This window comes from Lithobates pipiens, unplaced genomic scaffold, assembly GCF_037356315.1.
Source record: "Lithobates pipiens isolate NorthernLeopardFrog02 unplaced genomic scaffold, aLitPip1_a1.2 Scaffold_16, whole genome shotgun sequence".
NCBI classification, from domain to species: domain Eukaryota; kingdom Metazoa; phylum Chordata; class Amphibia; order Anura; family Ranidae; genus Lithobates; species Lithobates pipiens.
The window spans coordinates 589,357,932-589,376,902 of record NW_027507748.1 but is presented as its reverse complement, the minus strand read 5'-3'; the positions used below and the strand labels follow the sequence as shown (position 1 = coordinate 589,376,902).

At 44.1% G+C, this 18,971-nt stretch overlaps 1 protein-coding gene across 3 annotated transcripts in view; it reads left to right on the top strand.

Moving 5' to 3' along the window:
* TNS2 (tensin 2) overlaps positions 1–18,971 on the top strand; it is a 275,183-nt gene that overhangs the window by 65,694 nt on the left and 190,518 nt on the right. Inside the window, exon 1 of one of the 3 annotated variants that reach the window (XM_077483897.1) lies at positions 9,137–9,334. The exons of the other annotated variants lie outside the window; for them this stretch is intronic. The gene's annotated coding sequence lies outside the window, so the exon portion shown is untranslated. Of the gene's footprint in view, positions 1–9,136; positions 9,335–18,971 lie in introns of those variants that run through there. 3 annotated transcript variants of the gene reach the window in all.

The window sequence follows — 18,971 nt, the reverse complement described above, 5'->3', positions numbered from 1 at the left end:
CCAGTCCCTGTCTCTATTGTAGGGGTTTGCCACACAGGCGTTAACTCACCGCACAGAACAGATCTCAGACTCCCCAGTCTATACACACAAAACTGGTTCCAGGATGAAGCATCTCCCTATGCATGCTGGGGTTTTGTGTAGAGGTCTTAATGAGCCCACTTACTACAGCTGGGCTCATTAACTCTTCCCCTCTAATTGTAAAAGTCTGCATAAAGCCTGAATCTAGGACACACATATTTCCCATCCTGAATACAACCAGGTGATTTTACCTGCGTGCTGCCACATACCCCCCCCCTCTTGTTTCAACCTTGGGGTTGTAACACAAGCAGCCAGACACGCATGTATCCGAGACAAAGCATCCACATTCCCCATTTTAACACCAGGGCGATGCTTAACTGTAAAGTTAAATTCCTGTAGGGCCAGGAACCACCTATTTACCCTTCTATTGGTCTCCTTGTTTTGAGCCATCCACTTTAAAGGAGCGTGATCAGTCACCAGGTCAAAGTGCCTACCTAGCAGATAGTACCGAAGGGAATCTAGAGCCCACTTCACTGCTAAACATTCCTTCTCAATCGTGGAGTAATTTACCTCATGGGACTTTAACTTCCTGCTGAGGTAAATGACTGGGTGCTCTTCCCCGTTCCAGACCTGGGATAACATTGCTCCTAACCCAACGTCTGACGCATCAGTTTGTACAACAAAGTCCTTAGAGAAGTCTGGTGAGTACAACACTGGCTGACTACATAAGGCTGTTTTTAAGGACTGAAATGCTTCTTCAGCCTCTGGGGACCATTTAACCATGACCGACTCTTTCCCTTTTGTCAGGTTGGTGAGGGGCACAGCCTGAGAAGCAAAATGGGGAATGAATCGTCGATAATAGCCAGCGATTCCCAGAAAGGCTCGTACCTGTTTCTTGCTGTTGGGACGTGGCCAACTCTGTATGGCCTCGACTTTATTGACTTGGGGTTTTATCACCCCCCTCCCAATAGTGTACCCAAGATATTTGGCCTCCTCCTGTCCAATGGTACACTTCTTTGGATTGGCCGTAAACCCAGCTTCCCGGATAGAGTCTAGGACTGCTTGTACTTTTGGCAAATGTGAGACCCAGTCTGTGCTATGGATAATCACATCATCCAGGTAAGCTGCAGCATATTTCTGGTGGGGCCTCAGAATCTTATCCATTTTCCGCTGGAATGTTGCCGGTGCATTCTGTAACCCAAACGGCATTCTCTTATATTGGAATGCCCCATCTGGGGTTACAAACGCAGTTTTCTCCTTGGCCGACTCGGCCAGGGGAATTTGCCAATACCCTTTGGTGAGATCAAGAGTTGTCATATATCGGGCTGTTCCCAGCCGGTCAATCAACTCATCTATACGTGGCATGGGGTAGGTGTCAAATTTTGTAACTTTATTTAATTGTCTAAAATCGTTACAAAACCGCCAGCTCCCATCAGGTTTGGGCACTAGTACGATAGGACTGGACCAGTCACTCTGGGACTCCTCTATCACACCCAATTCCAGCATCCTTTGAACCTCCCCACGTATTGCCTCCCGTCGGGCCTCTGGTATTCTATAAGGTTTTAGTTTTACCCTTTCTCCTGGCGGGGTGATAATGTCATGCTCTACGCCAGATGTTTGTCCCGGAAGCTCAGAGAAAATCTCTTTGTTACGAAGTACAAACTCTTTAACCTCCTGTTGTTGGGGTTTCGATAAGGTGTCTGCTATTCCAACCTCAGGAACTAAGCAATCAGGCTGTACTTGTGACAAAGTCTCTGCGACTAGGGATTCCCTATCCCTCCAGGCTTTCAGCAGATTGACGTGATAGATCTGCTCCGGCTTTCGCCTTCCTGGCTGTCTAACCCTGTAGTTCACCTCACTAATTTTTTTCAATTACTTCATATGGACCTTGCCATTTGGCCAGAAATTTGCTTTCAACCGTAGGGACTAGCACCAAGACCCTATCCCCCGGGGAAAAAGTACGGGTCTTGGCCCCACGGTTGTACACTCTCTGCTGTGCTAACTGCGCTTGGGTTAAATGTTCCTTTACAATTGGCATTACCTGTGCAATTCTATCTTGCATCAGGGCGACATGCTCAATCACACTCCTGTGAGGAGAACTCTCATTTTCCCAAGTTTCCTTGGCGATATCCAGCAGCCCTCTTGGGTGTCTCCCATAGAGCAACTCGAAGGGTGAGAAACCCGTAGAGGATTGGGGTACCTCCCTAATGGCAAACATCAGATAGGGTATTAGACAATCCCAATTCTTTCCATCTCTATCCACCACCTTCTTTAACATTTGTTTTAGGGTTTTGTTGAATCTTTCAACCAACCCATCTGTTTGGGGGTGATACACAGATGTACGCAATTGCTTCACTTTGTACAACTTGCATAATTCTTTCATAACCCGGGACATAAAGGGTGTACCTTGGTCCGTAAGCAGTTCCTTACAAATACCCGCGCGGCTAAAAACAAGGGATAGCTCTTTGGCTATGGTTTTGGCCGAGGTATTTCGGAGAGGAATTGCTTCCGGATAACGGGTGGCATAGTCCAATATAACCAAAATGTACTGATGCCCCCTAGCAGACTTCATTATCGGACCTACCAAATCCATTGCGATCCTTTCAAAGGGGACCTCAATGATAGGAAGAGGTACCAGCGGGTTACGGAAATGTGGCATAGGTGCCGACTTCTGACACACAGGGCAGGAGGAACAATAATTTTCTGTTTCCTTCATGACCCCAGGCCAATAGAATCTCTGCAGTACCCTCTCTCTGGTTTTTTCGGTCCCCAGATGACCTCCCAGAATGTGCCCATGGGCCAATTCTAACACCAACTTCCTGTAAGGTTTGGGCACCACAAGTTGCTCAATGGTTTCTTCTGCCCTTTGAGCCACTCGATACAGCAGGTCCCTTTCCACAGTGAAGTACGGGTTAGTGCAAGTCTTATCTGGGTTCACTAACTCGCCATCTATTTTCACCACATTTTCCCGTGCCTTTATTAGGGTGGGGTCTTTTAACTGTTCTGTGGCAAAATTTTCCCTGTGAACCTCAAGATCCGAAAACTCCACAGACGGCATGTTTTCAACCGAGGATGTTGGCTCCTCCCCAGTTTCTCGAGTTTCCCCTGCCAATACCGACAAGGGAAATTCAGGAGAGTCCTCACCACTCCCAGAGGAATTCTGGTCATCTTCCTGGTCTATAGGGGCACCAGTGGGGGGCTCAGGACAATCCCAGAGTTCCCAGAATTTTGGAAAATCCCTTCCCACAATAGCATCATGTGGTAAGTGAGACACTAACCCCACCTGATGAGAGAGGTTACCTTTGGGGGTCTCAAAAAACACTGAAGTTACAGGATACTCTCGGGTGTCCCCGAATGGCAGTGCATGCAACTGTCGCAAACAGCGACTGGCGTCTCTCCCTTATAAAGTCACATTGCATAGGCTCATCCACAACTGGGCAATTGGCTGCAATATGTCCCTCTTGCCGGCAGCGGTAGCAAATAATCTTTTTTGCTGCCTCTTGCAGCATGGGCTTCCTGGGCTGCTCCCGCCAGACCTTAGGTAGAACTCCCACCCTCTCACTCTCTCCACCCTCACCCCTTGGAGTCATCTTACCCGCCACTGGGGATGATCTGGTCTTAGGGGGGAAAGTCCGTGAGTCCCTGGAAGAGGTGGTCAAGTTCTCTGTAGCCAAGTACCTCTCAACCAGATCCACAAGTTTATCTGCATTTTCTAGGTCTCCATGGCTTACCCATTTTTGGATGGCAGTAGGAAGAGCTCTCAGGAAACGATCCATAACCACACGTTCCACAACGTTTGGTGCGGTCAAAATCTCTGGCTGCAGCCACTTCCTGCTCAGGTGAATGAGATCATACATTTGAGACCTGGGAGGTTTTCCAACCTGAAAAGTCCAGTTATGCACACGCTGAGCCCGGACTGCCAGGGTGACACCCAGCCGTGCCAATATTTCTGCTTTTAGCACCACATAGTCTTTTGCTTGGTCAGGCTCTAGGTCATAATAAGCTTTCTGCGATTCCCCAGTTAACAGAGGGGCCACCAGTCCAGCCCATTGCTCTTTAGGCCACTTTTCCCTTTCAGCAGTCCTTTCAAATGTGGTCAAAAACACCTCCGGATCATCCTCTCCAGTCATTTTTGTCAGTAAACGGCTCACACCAAAGGATGCGGTATTATTGTACCCACTTGCTTCATTGGTCTGCGGACGTTGCTGTATCAATGTCTCTATTTGCTGTTGAAAATTCTGCTCTTGCTTCTGCAACAGGTCTATGAAGCGGGCTTCAGATCGCTGCTGGGCTTGTTGCTGAGCTTCCAAACTCTGCTGCAAAGTTGCATTTGTCTGCTGCTGGGCTTGTTGCTGAGCTTCCAAACTCTGCTGCAAAGTTGCATTTGTCTAGAGCCAGCTGTCTCAGTATCTCCTCCATGCTGGCCTTAAAAAAAAAAACTGCCAAAATTCTCCACCAACTGTGAGGGGTTAGCTCGGTAGCGGGTGTGTGTGACCCCCTGGATGGGTTCACAACACAAAGTCAGGCACAGCAGACAGCGGTGTAGGTTCAAAAAACAAAAGATCCGGTTTATTTCTGCTACATGCAGTGATACATAAACAGCCAAACAAAATAAAACAAGAAAATAAATCCTGGTCAGCTTGACCTCTAACTACACACGTAGACTCCCTGTCTAACAACTGGGCACAGCCTTGTGCTGCCCCAGTCCCTGTCTCTATTGTAGGGGTTTGCCACACAGGCGTTAACTCACCGCACAGAACAGATCTCAGACTCCCCAGTCTATACACACAAAACTGGTTCCAGGATGAAGCATCTCCCTATGCATGCTGGGGTTTTTTGTAGAGGTCTTAATGAGCCCACTTACTACAGCTGGGCTCATTAACTCTTCCCCTCTAATTGTAAAAGTCTGCATAAAGCCTGAATCTAGGACACACATATTTCCCATCCTGAATACAACCAGGTGATTTTACCTGCGTACTGCCACACCTGTCAGTTTTTTTTTTTTTGTGTCCCATTGGGGAAATTTCCCTTTGCTTCCTGTCCCATAGCTATAACAGGAAATACCTCCAAAGGGAGGGAAATACTTTTACTCACAGTGATAAAATTAAACAGGACAAACAGAAAAGGTGAAGGAAAAAGGCGTCCTCGGACAGCAATGAAAACTGTTCTAGGAAGTGGTATCAAAAAGTTTAAAGTCTAGTTTGGTAACACGCCAACAGATGGCAGCACAAGGCTGCCCACACAGTCACAGGGAGCACCGACCTTCATAAGTGTGGAAAAAAACATCATCTTGTGTGCATCGGGAGCTGTGCAACTGGTGCTATTCTAAGCACTTGTGTTACCGCGTCTGCTATTTCATCATGGACAGCAAGTTAGAATAAAGGATAAATGTGAAATTCTGTGTGAAACTGCGCAAATCTGCCACAGAGATGTTTGACATGATACGGCAAGTTTGCAGTGATGCTGCAATAAGTTGTTTGAGGTGCTGCAATAGCAGCAGCTGCACAGCTCCCGATGTACACAGAATGATGTCTTTTGGCACACTGACTTATGAAGGCCGGTGCTCCCTGTGATTATGCGTGTAGCCTTGTGCTGCCATCTGTTGGCATGTTACAAAACTTTTTGATACCACCTGGTAGTCCCTCTCCACTCTACCCAAAAAAAGTTCTGCCTGTAGTTATACTTTAAATTGATTATAAAAGATTGTTTTTTTTTTTTTTTTTTAAATAACAAACATGTCATACTTACCTCCACTGTGCAGCTTGTTTTGCACAGAGTGGCCCCGAACATCCTCTTCTGGGGTCCCTCTGCGGCTCTCGTGGCTCCTCCCCCCATCAGCTAACCCCCTAGGAGAAGCGCTCTCCCGAGGGGGGTTACCTTACGAGCGTGCTCCCGAGTCCAGCATTTTCACCAATAGACATGAATGTCAGACTCAGCTCCCGCATCATTGGATTTGATTGACAGCAGCGGGAGCCAATGGCTGCGCTTCTATCAATCTATCCAATCAAGAGCCAGGACCCCATGGAGAGAGGGACAGCACATCCCCACTGAAGAGATGAAGGGGCTCGGGTAAGTAGAACGGGGAAGGGGGCGGTCACTGCCAGGTGTTTTTCACCTTACTGCATAGGGTGAAAAAACACAAGGGTTTACAACCCCTTAAAGGCTGGATAGAGGATGTGAAATATAGAATTGGATGTTAAAATAAAAGACTGACACTATGTCTTTTGTAGCTTCAGTTTCCTGTTCTTAGCTGACAGAAGTGGCACCTGGTGTGGTCTTCTGCTGCTGTAGCCCATATTTTTTCAAGCTTCGATGTGGTGTGCATTCAGAGATGATTTTCTGCATTCCTTGGTTGTAGCGAGTGGTTATTTGAGCTTGCCTTTCTATTATCTTGAACCAGTCTGCCCATTTTCCTCTGACTTTAACAAGGCATTTTCCTTCACACAACCGCCGCTCACTGAATATGTTCTCTTTTTTTGGACCATTCTCATTCAACCCTAGAGATGGTTGTACGTGAAAATCCCAGTAGATCAGCAGTTTTTGAAAAATTCAGATCAGCCCGTCTGGCACCAACAACCATGCCTGTTCAAAGTCACTTCGATCCTCTTTCTTCTCAATTCTGATGCTCGGTTTGAACTTCAGAAAGTTGCCTTCACCACGTCTAGATGCCTAAATGCAGGGCCGGGACAAGGGGTGGGCAGGAGGGGCGGCTGCCCCTGGTGCAATGGTTTATTGCAGGGGAAGGGTGCACCCTGACCCCAACCCTAAGGGAAAGGGGGGCGCAGTTTGGCATCTTCGCCCTGGGCGCTGGATGACCTTGTCCCAGCACTGCCTAAATGCATTGAGTTACTACCATGTGATCAGCTGATTAGCAATTTGTGTTACTAAGCAATAGAACAGGTCTACCTAATAAAGTGGCTGGTGAGTGTGTATGTATGTGTGTGTGTATATATATATATACAGTGGTGTGAAAAAGTGTTTGCCCCCTTCCTCATTTCCTGTTCCTTTGCATGTTTGTCACACTTAAGTGTTTCGGAACATCAAACCAATTTAAACAATAGTCAAGGACAACACAAGTAAACACAAAATGCAATTTGTAAATGAAGGTGTTTATTATTAAAGGTGAAAAAAAATCCAAACCATCATGGCCCTGTGTGAAAAAGTGATTGCCCCCCTTGTTAAAACATACTATAACTGTGGTTGTCCACACCTGAGTTCAATTTCTCTAGCCACACCCAGGCCTGATTATTGCCACACCTGTTCACAATCAAGGCATCACTTAAATAGGAGCTGCTTGACACAGCAAGGTCCACCAGAAGATCCTTAAAAGCTACACATCATGCCGAGACCCAAAGAAATTCAGGAACAATTGAGAAAGAAAGTAATTGAGATCTATCAGTCTGGAAAGGGTTATAAAGCCATTTCCAAAGCTTTGGGAATCCAGCGAACCCCAGTGAGAGCCATTATCCACAAATGGCGAAGACATGGAACAGTGGTGAACCTTCCCAGGAGTGGCCGGCCGCCCAAAATAACCCCAAGAGCGCAGCGACGACTCATCCAAGAGGTCACAAAAGACCCCACAACAACGTCCAAGGAACTGCAGGCCTCACTTGCCTCAGTTAAGGTCAGCGTTCATGCCTCCACCATCAGGAAAAGACTGGGCAAAAATGGCCTGCATGGCAGAGTTCCAAGGAGAAAACCACTGCTGAGCAAAAAGAACATCAAAGCTCGTCTCAATTTCTCCACAACACATCTTGATGATCCCCAAGACTTTTGGGACAACATTCTGTGGACCGATGAGACAAAAGTGGAACTCTTTGGAAGGTGTGTGTCCAAGTATATCTGGCATAGAAGGAACACTGCATTTCATAAAAAGAACATTATACCAACCGTAAAATATGGTGGTGGTAGTGTGATGGTCTGGGGCTGTTTTGCTGCTTCAGGACCTGGAAGACTTGCCGTGATAAAAGGAACTATGAATTCTGCTGTCTACCAAGAGATCCTGAAGGAGAATGTCCGACCATCTGTTCGTGTACTCAAGCTGAAACGAACTTGGGTTCTGCAGCAGGACAATGATCCTAAACACACCAGCAAATCCACCACCGAATGGCTGAAGAAAAACAAAATGAAGACTTTGGAGTGGCCTAGCCAAAGTCCTGACCTGAATCCTATTGAGATGTTGTGGTATGACCTTAAAAAGGCCGTTCATGCTCGAAAACCCTCTAATGTAACTGAATTAGGACAATTCTGCAAAGATGAGTGGGCCAAAATTCCTCCAGGACGCTGTAAAAGCCTCATTGCACGTTATCGCAAACGCTTGGTTGCAGTTGTTGCTGCTAAGGGTGGCCCAACCAGTTATTAGGTTTAGGGGGCAATCACTTTTTCACACAGGGCCATGATGGTTTGGATTTTTTTTCACCTTTAATAATAAACACCTTCATTTACAAATTGCATTTTGTGTTTACTTGTGTTGTCCTTGACTATTGTTTAAATTGGTTTGATGTTCCGAAACACTTAAGTGTGACAAACATGCAAAGGAACAGGAAATGAGGAAGGGGGCAAACACTTTTTCACACCACTGTATATATATATATATATATATATATATATATATATATATACTGATATATTTACAGTATTTCAATAAAGGTCTGTGTCTGAAGTTTATCTTTAACGTGATCTGATCAGCAATACTATTTACAGTCATAGGAGAGTACGCAGATTTTTGTCTTGTCAAGTAGTCGTCCTCATCACAGAACTCCGCTGTACTCTTCTCCCTGCCATTTTCTGAAGTATGAAACATTTCTGTGTCTTCCCAGTGATCAGCTGTGTTTATAGACGCTGGCCAGGATTTCTGCATGTCTCTGATACATCGCAGGTGCGTTCTTGTGTAGGACATTCAATGCAGCTAATGTTTGGTGACTCTTGGAACCCAACCAAAGTGCAGCATGGGAGTGTTGTACTATGTAAAAGCTTAATATAAAAATGAAGAGTGGGAGGTGTAGAACGGCAGGCCAGTGACCCTCTCCAGATATTTAATTACCCCCCCCCCCTCCTCCGATTTGGAGCGTGGGGACCCAGCACAGACACGCTATTATCTGATGTTATAACACAGCACTGGATTCAGTTGAGTGCCAGAATCAGAGGCTGACGATGACGAGAAAGTCTGCAGGACAGGGAGTACGAAGAGAACGTGGGAAGGAAAATGTCAAGGGGAGCGCAAGGAAAATCTAGAAGGAAATAATTAAAGGAACTCATGAAAGGATTTTGTTGTGTGTTATGAAATCTGGACTTTTGCTGCAATCAGCATTTGAAGGTGTGTATTGTATGTTGTCTATAAAGCTCTGCATGCTTTGTACTTTGCAATTTTTTTGTTTTTGTTTTGCTAAAGACCAACTTTTTTATAATACCATTAGGTTAGAAAGTGATATTATCATTTTTTATAGCAATTATTACCAGCCTTGTTTGCCTGTGCTTGTAAAGGGTTTTGAAATATCCATTATGTTCAGCTGTCATTATTTACATGTAGTGCAATTCCATTAGGAAACTATATACTGTATTTATTGGCGTATAACACTCACTTTTTCACCATGAAAATCGGGTGCAAATAGTGTGTGCGTGTTATACGCCAATACAAAATTTAAGTTTTTTCCTGAAACTTCCCTCTTAAAAAGAGTGTGCGTGTTATACACCTGTGCGTGTTATACGCCGATAAATACGGTACATACCGTATATTGGGCTTTTATGTATAGGCTGAAATCTGGCCATCTCAATTAATGTGCATGCGTGTGTTCCTTCAAGAAAAAAATTCTATTTGTAGAGTACATGCCCCCTTTTGCTATTTGGTGATATTTAAACAGACTGCTTATTCTAGTCCCACAATTGCCTAATTTACAACCTGTTTAGTAGAATGCTCACCAACCATTTATAGTAAATTATATACAGCTATGTCTGAACTTTCCCCATCCATTACCCAAAAACAACTTTATGCTGAGCTTATGTGTCTCATTGCTCAACGCTGGTGTCATTGTAAAGAGTATGTTGATCCTAACAGTGAACTTCTATTTGGTCCTTAGGGCCAAAGGAGTACTAAAGTCACATAAATTGCATTAGGTATAAATAAAGAACATTGATCACCGACTCAAACTGCTGCATTAGTATTGTTGAAATATTTTTTCTTACTTGTGTGGATATCCTCCGTCCATCCTTGTTGCTGCAGCTACTGTTTTTTAGTGTTTCTGGCTCTTTATAACAGGCAGATGAGAGCAGGCCACTGGATGTTGTAGACTTTAGCTATGCAGTCTTGGTTATATTCTATCAGACCCGCTTCTGGAACACTAATCAAGCAATTAATCAGCACAGCTAAAGTCTGCACCATCCAGTGGCCAGCAGGGAGAAACATGCTGATCTAAAGGGATGCCAGGTATATGTTCTTTCATTCTGACTCAGTATCTGCTCGCAGTGCATCTGAATGAGTGGCTGCAAAGCGAGATATTGAAAAAGTAAACTGAATTGAAGACAACCGCATAAAGAAAATGAATGCAGATCTGCAAAGATTCAAAGGTATTTATGGGGACTAAATATACAAAAAATTGGAAATAAACAGAATGAAACAATTGAGAAGTGAAAGTTGAAGAACATATGTAATTTTATTTTATTTTTTATTTTAGCTATGCTTTACATATACCATTGAAAGTGTTTTGTTATATTTGATCCATAAAGAAATGTCGGTTGATCCTCCTAGTCCTGTCGTGACAAAGCTGCTTCTCCATAGATACAGCTTAATGATTGGCTGTTGTGATCTAGGGAAGGAAGTGTGCTACTGGCAGCATCACTAGGTGAAAATAAAGGGAAAAAGCCTAAAAAAAAATAAAACAAATTCAGCCATCAGATCCAAAAGAAATGGTAAGCTGAAATATATCACATTTTTCTTCTTGGGTTTAGATAGGCTTTAATTAAGGAGTGCCTCACTGTTTTACTGTGCAAAGTTCATTCTAGCAACCAGGAAAGTGACCTTATCTAAATCTGGCCATAGATGGATCAGTTTTTTGGGTCAACCTGATTCCCCCATCCACGCATCCTCCCTGCTGAGCTATTGAAATCTGGCAGTAAGGTGATTTCCCTGCCATCAGAATACACTGATCAGCGATGTCGGTTATAGCCTGTAGCGCTGATCGAGCATGGAAAAATTTGACAAGATGATTTTACAGAAGATAAGCTTCTGTACAACTTCCCAGCCCATACTTGGATCTAAATTTGTCCGGTCCTTGACAAATTTTGATCCTTGTATGGCCAGATTTAATAGTGGGAATAGGAGGCAACAAAATAGACCAATAGATAGATGCATTTATTCATTTTTGAGGAAGAAAAAACGAGATTTCACAATAGTTGTCCTTCAAAACTGAACTAATGGCAAGTAGCTACAGTAAAAAATAAAGAGCTGGAATACATATATCTATGGGAGCTATTTTCTTCTCGAAAGGTAATTCTGTGCAACCAGGCTTGTGATCCAGACAGCCCTGCCAGATGGGACCTAAACCTCCACTTCAGTAGCAGAAAAGGTTGGTCAGATACATTGGGTCATCCTAACTTTCAGGTTGGATAATGTAGACTATGAGGCTAACTCTTTGTTTACTAAGAGCCACCATATCATCCACCATCCACCATCCACCATCTAATTAGACTACCGCATTGGTCATTAAGTACTCTAATTGGACTGGAGAATGGTCATGGATGTAGTTTAGCAGTAAAGTTACAGAAAGTTAGATCCCAATAACAAAACTAAACTAAATAAAAAAAAAGAAGCTTTTCTGTATAATTATAGCAGGTATCTTGTGGTGTCTGCTGTTAATCAGGACTATAGGATTCCTCAGACCTTAGATCAGACAGTACTTCTTTCTGAAAGGAAGTGGTCCTTATAGCATAGAACCACCTTTGCACAGTACTGCATGGCCCGGCCCACAAAAAAATAATTGATGTAGACTGCAACTTTGAGAACTGGATGGACATCTCATTTGAGGTCTGTAAAGGTGCGTATCGTTTTCTTGGGGATAGTGTCAAATCTGATAAAGGTATAGTTCTCCCAAAATCTGTGGCAGTGCTTGTTTTTGGCTTATATTGTGATGGGATTTCATTTAAAGGGACTCTGTTGAAATGTAACACTTGTGTTAGAAGGCCCTGGTTGAAGCAGCCATTTTCCAGTTGTATACGAGTTCAAAGGCAGCGGCTCAATAACAGGTGTAGCTTCATAGTTTGTAGTACACGTTTTAGAGCAAGGGTCGCCAAACTTTCTAAACAAAGGGCCAGTGTACTGTGCTTCAGACCTTAGGGAGTCGGACTTTGGCCAGCGGGAATATACAGTCTCCGCTGTCAGAACACAATGATCAACATCTGCAGCCCGCTGGCTGCGGCCGCTGATCGACAAAAGTTTTCCAACATTCCAATTTGACAGAAGCTGATCTAACAATCAACTTCTGCTGAACAGGAATGCCCTTACATGGATAAAAATTTTGCTGCCACCTGGAGAACCAAGCAAATTTCAATCCATCTATGGCCAGCTTAAGACCGTTCTATAATGCACACGATCGGAATTCTCATCGGAAAAAGCTCTGATGGTTTTCTTGACGGAATTCCGCTCAAGCTGTCTTGCCTACACACAGTCACATCAAATTTCGATAATTTAGAACGCAGTGACATACAACACGTACGACGGAACTAGAAAAAGGGTTCAATAGCCAGTAGCCAATAGCTTTCGTCTCGTAGTTGAATCTGAGCATGTGTGATTTTTTTGGCGTGTCGGAATTGCATACACACGATCGGAATTTCCGTTTGGAAAATTGAGAACATGCTATCAATTTTTGGCTGGCGGAAATTCGGACAGCTAAATTCCGATGGAGCATACACACGGTCGCATTTTCCGATAAAAAGCTCTCATCTGTCTTTTTCTGGCCAGAATTCCGATCATGTGTACGCGGCATAAGAAAACTATTTTAAGCTTTATGGGTTATTCCTCTTGTGCAGCTGGAGGTACGTTTAAAGCAGTTGTAAACTGCTGGACATTTTTCTTCTTTTTTTTATCCTGCAAGGTAAAGACATACTGCAGGATACTATGCATCGCGTACTAGCACAATACGTTAAACTTACCGTAAGGCTGAGTTCACGCTATTGTGAACTGGATGTGGGTTTTGGATGTGAGATTTTGACCGGCTCTCTATGGAGCCGGTTCACATATCTACGTTGCAGCTTCGGGGCGGATTTGCACAGGAGCAATGTGCGTCCTTTGCTCTATTTCAGGTCAGAATTCAGCCAAAAATTTGAGCTGAAATCAGACACGAAACAGTGAACGGGGACACACCGGACCCCTGCTGTGACCTGCATGTGAAGATAGTGTGAACCCAGCCCAAAGCAAAGCCCTCCTGCACCAAAATGTCAGATCTGGAGGGCGCTTCCATCTTCACCTGTCTTTCTTTCAGATTCACGACTCTGGTTGTTTGACTGGCCAGAGCTGCGATGGACGTCACTCCCGCGTATGTGCATGGGAGCCGCCGTTTACGGCACGGGGCTCTGAAGAAACGGCATGGGTGGCCGTTCCTTCAGAGCGCATGTGCCAGTGATGTACAGTAAATATATCCTAAACTGTGCATGTTTAGGAGATATTTACATTACCTATAGGTAAAGCTTATTATAGGCTTACCTATAGGTAAAAGTCATGCATGGAAGTTTACTTCCACTTTAAGAAAAGTCAGGTCCCAGAGCTGCACATGACAATAAGAGATCTTGGGTGTGTACTTTATTGTTTATCTCCTTCCAGCTTCATTTAATTAACAACATGTACAATATATTTCAATATGGTGACTTTAGCAGTGTTGGAAAAGAATATTCTGTAATGTAAAATTCCCCTTCAGTAAGGAGATGATGTGGAGCTCTGGTTCCTATTTGACATCAAGGCCATGACAGTGTAGCTATGGCGCTGTGTGAGCTGTGTATGTTTATCACTGTGCTTTTTCTATAGTCGCATGTGTTGATGTTTATCAGTGCTAGACATGATGAATTGGGCTTATTTATGAGTTTAGATTTTCCCATTGCTTTTTTTTTTTTTTTTTTAATTCTCTGAACACTTTTTGTAGTCAAGATGCCTCCCCATCCTGTTGGATTTGTGCCCATCTGCATTGAGTCAGTGTTCCCAAAAGTCATGGTTCATAAATCTTAGGCGCTACCTCTTATGGCTAAACATGACTCAGACATCTGCTGCAAGTTCCGCCAATCCATGAGGTCTCTTAGCACTCTGTATGTGGTTTTGTTCACCAGGGAATCAGCATATTGTTTATCGGATATTTTTTTTGGGTCACTAACAAACTGTTTGCAATTTTGCAATAGGATGGGCTATAGCTAGCATCGCACCACATTTATTTTTGCTCAAGTTGAACTCTAACTCAGAGGTGATTCCTCCTTGGAAAAAATCCCCAAAATGGGCTTTGCGTGAAAATGGAAGGTCTGAAGATCCCCATCCCCCCCCCCCCCCCAAAAAAAAAGCACAAAAATAATAAAACTTTAGAAAAAAATGTTGAAAATACTCACATTATGCCTTAAAGTGAAGGGCCACCCTGAAAAACAAAAATACATTAAAATTTTGAAAAAAATCTGAAAAAAAAATTAATTTTTTTTTTTAACTTACCAGAAATGCCTGTTGCTAGGCACATCGTCCTAATCTGCCTCTTCCTCCTCCGCGGTGATCTTCGGTCTTCTCTTCTCTGTGTGGCGTCTTCTGGGTAATGGGGCGCTGTGTGTTCTGGGAACTGTGTGTCCCAGAACACAGCGCGCCCCATCCACAAAGCGCTGCACAACTCGCGCATGCGCAGTAGTAAACGGGCAATGAAGCTGCAAGGCTCCACTGCCTGTTTCCCTTAGTTAAAATGGCGGCGCCGGGACTCGAGAGCCGGGGGACGGGTCAGCCTCAGGCGGCCGACATCACGGGCACCCTGGACAGGTACGGTAAGTCTGCTTATTAGAAGTGTTACAGTGTTAGAATTAAATTACAGTGTTTGCAGCTGCTGACTTTTAAATTTTTTATTTTTTTAAACTGGCTCTCCTCTTTAAGTTAACTTACATAAAGCTGAACTCCGGGATAAGCAACAATTGTTTAAATACAAGAGTCACATGTATTCTTTTTTGAATCTTGGTGTGCTTTATGTAGTTCTTCCAGGTCTGTGTAGTAATCCAGTGTGAAACTTTACCTCTGTGCAGGAGCTTCCTCAAATGAAGACTGGTCACTTCTGCACCTTATTCTTGTGCAGGGTGATTGGCCTTGTATCCTGAAAGCCACTTTCCATGGGGGCACCTATGTGGGCTCGTTCCCGTGTCCCGTGACTGCATCCAATCACACAAAGACAGCTGGGCTCGGCCCTGCCCCCCGCTCCCGTGTCAAAGATTTTGATTGACAACAGCAGGAGCCAATGGATCCTGCTGCTATCAATCTGTCCAATGAGGAGAGTGATGGTAGCTGGAGCCGCTGCACTCATGCACATCGCTGGATTGGGCTCAGGTAAGAAAAGGGGGGGGGGACGACGACCATGCATTCACTTTAAAACTAGGATATATCGTTTGATGAGCTGTTGAAATTATTATAATATGATAGAACCAATAGGAGAACTAAATGCACACAAAAATGCAGTTTCAAGATTTGATAAAGTAGCAATACAGAAATAAAGATCATTTTTACACGAATATGTATTTATTATCTAGCATATTGATCTACAGCCAAGAGAAACCAATCATGTTCTAAGGTTACGTCCCAAGCTGCCATTTTCTAGTGTAGAATGGAATTTGATTGGTTGCTTTAGGAAATCCTGTTTTTATTCCAGGAAGTATGGTTGATAAGGTGCTATTGTGCCATGGAGATTGCTTATTGTCTGTCCTTGAGTCAACATCTCTGGTATGAGCTGGTTATTATGACCTCTGATTCTACTTCCTTCTCCTTTAGATTCTTCTTCTTCTCCATGTCATCCTGTCTTCTCCTCCCTGTGTCCAGCAGCTGGACGATCCCAGCACATTCCTGTAATATCATGGGACAAGTTTCTGTCTTATCGTACAACTGACATCTGGGAATAAGGACGGGGAGTGGGATACTTCTCTCCTAATCCATGGGACAATTTCTGCTCCCTCCTTGACTCCTTCTTGTCGTTCCCCCTTCACAGAGTGACTTTCAGGAAAAGTAGATTGTATTCATAGTAAGCGGAAAATCCCTTCCTGATGCCTGCAGCCAGTTGCCATAAATATCTCTAGTTAATCAACAATTTTACAGGCACATATTTTAAGACCTAAGGAACACAAACAGACTTTTAAAGATCCCCTACCCATAATTTACCAACTCTAGACATAAGAAATGTCATTTCATTTCTTTACTGTCGGTGCTACTTGAAGCATCTGCCAAACTGGATGATTGAGTTTGCTCTGCAATTTTCAGGTTTTATAGTCTTTTGTTTCCGTACTTATATAGTCGGAAGCATACACCACTTAAATGAAAGGACTCCAGGAACCAAAACTATTTGTTACCAAAGATCAGAACTTTCCATGCAAGACTTTATGGGTTTTGGGTAGTGCGATGTGCCATCATGGCCAATTAAAGCTCCTTCTATGCATTGCGGCACTGCAAACACAATAACAATACACATGGTGCAATAAAACATTTTAGCCAATCAGATTAAATCTTTTCTACAGTAAAAATATGAATTCTGATGTATTGCTTTTCTTTATCGTCCTTTGTTCATTGTGATTTGTGCTGAGCATTGTTTCATTGAATAGGTCAGGTATTTTATATGATACAATGAAAAGCTTACAGTTACTGTCTCTACTGTCTGTACCAAATCTAAACTGTGTTGCACATTTAGTACGATATACACTTTTTATAAGCCCTTGTACACACGGTCAGACATTCCGACAACAAAATCCGTCGGACTTTGTCCGAAACTTGTGTTGCATATACATGGTCGGACAAAGTTGTCGGAAAATCCGATCGTTCGTAACGTGATGGCGTTATTTCATTACGACTGGACTACGTTCAGGCTAGTAGCCAATAGCTTTGGTCTAGGAATTTGATCTGAGCATGCGTGGCACTTTGTCCGATCGGAATTCTCTACACACAATCGGACAAAGTCCGATCGGATCATGTTGTCGGAAAGTTTTATAGCCCAGCTCTAAAACTTTGTCCGTCAGATATTCCGATGGAAACAGTCCGATGGAGCCCACACACAGTCGGATTATGTCGGAATGTCCGAGCGTGTGTACAAGGGCTTAGAAATGTGATTTATAAATGTTTGTCCTTCTTTCACTATACCATAACTGATTATCATTATTTAAAATAAGTATAGGTATGAAGAAAAGTGCAATAACTCAAGGGACTTCATTATCAAGGGTGCACACAGTAAGAATTATTCTTGCCATCTTTAGCAACTACCGTATATACTCGAGTATAAGCCGAGATTTTCAGCCTCTTTTTTGAGGCTGAAAGTGCCCCCCTCGGCTTATACTCGAGTCATCACCGTCTGCCTGCCCGATCAGCGTGTCAAGCAGACAGACGGCGGCCATTCTACTATTCAAAAGCCGCGCCTCCCTGTCTGTGATAGGCGGAACACTCAATTTCCCAGCAGTCAGTGTTCCGCCTATCACGGACATCCTCTCATCCTCGTCCGTAGTATGAGAATGAGCGGATGTCCGTGATAGGCGGAACACTGACTGCTGGGAAATTGAGTGTTCCGCTTATCACAGACAGGGAGGCGCGGCTTTTGAACAGAGGAATGGCCGCCGAGGACGAGGAGAGCATGGCACACAGAGGCTGCAGATCGGCACAGGTAGGCAGGGATGGACGGGACACAGCGACGGACGGGACACAGCGACGGACGGGACACAGCAACGGACGGGACACCGAGACGGACGGGACACAGGGATGGACACAGGGACGGACGGGACACAGGGATGGACACAGGGACGGACGGGACACAGGGATGGACACAGGGACGGACGGGACACAGGGATGGACACAGGGATGGACGGGACACAGGAATGGACACAGGGATGGGCGGGACACAGGGATGGACACAGGGATGTCTCACCCTCGGCTTATACACGAGTCAATAAGTTTCCCAGTTTTTTTGTGGTAAATTGGGGGCCTCGGCTTATATTCGGGTCGGCCTATACTCGAGTATATACGGTAATCAGGCAATCCTTTTCATCTTCAATTGCTCTACTAAAAACAAAAAGAAGCAACTGATTTGGTGATCAATAATAATTAGTTCCTCCATTTAGACTTTTGATTAAGATGCCAAAAGTTGTAATGTAATTGTTCCCAGTTCCCAATTCTGGTAAATTTCTGCAGACTAGAAGATGGTGACTTCATGCCTGACTGATAGAAAGCATGTAATATTATTATTATACAGGATTTATATAGTGCCAACAGTTTACGCAGCTCTTTACAATATAAAAGGGAGACAATACAGTTATAATACAATAAAATACAAGAGGATTAAGAGGGCCGCCCTGCTCAGAAGAGCTTACAATCTAATAGGGTGAGGCAGGTGGTACAAAAGGTTGTAACTGTGGGGAATGAGCTGATGGAAGTGGTAGGAGATTAGTTGGAGACTTGATAGGCTTTCCTGAAGAGATGAGTTTTCAGGGATCGCCTGAAGGTAGCAAGAGTAGGGGATAGCCGGACAGATGGGGATAGCGAGTTCCAGAGGATGAGAGAGGCTCTGGAGAAATCCTGTCGACGAGCATGGGAGGAGGAGACGAGAGAGCTTGAGACTAGGATGTCTTGAAAAGAGCGGAGAGGATGATTTGGGTGATATTTGTAGATAAGATTGGTGATGTAGCTCAGGGCAGAGTTGTGAATGGCTTTGTATGTTGTTAGTATTTTGAATTTAATTTGCTGGGTGATTGGGAGCCAGTGTAGGGATTGGAGG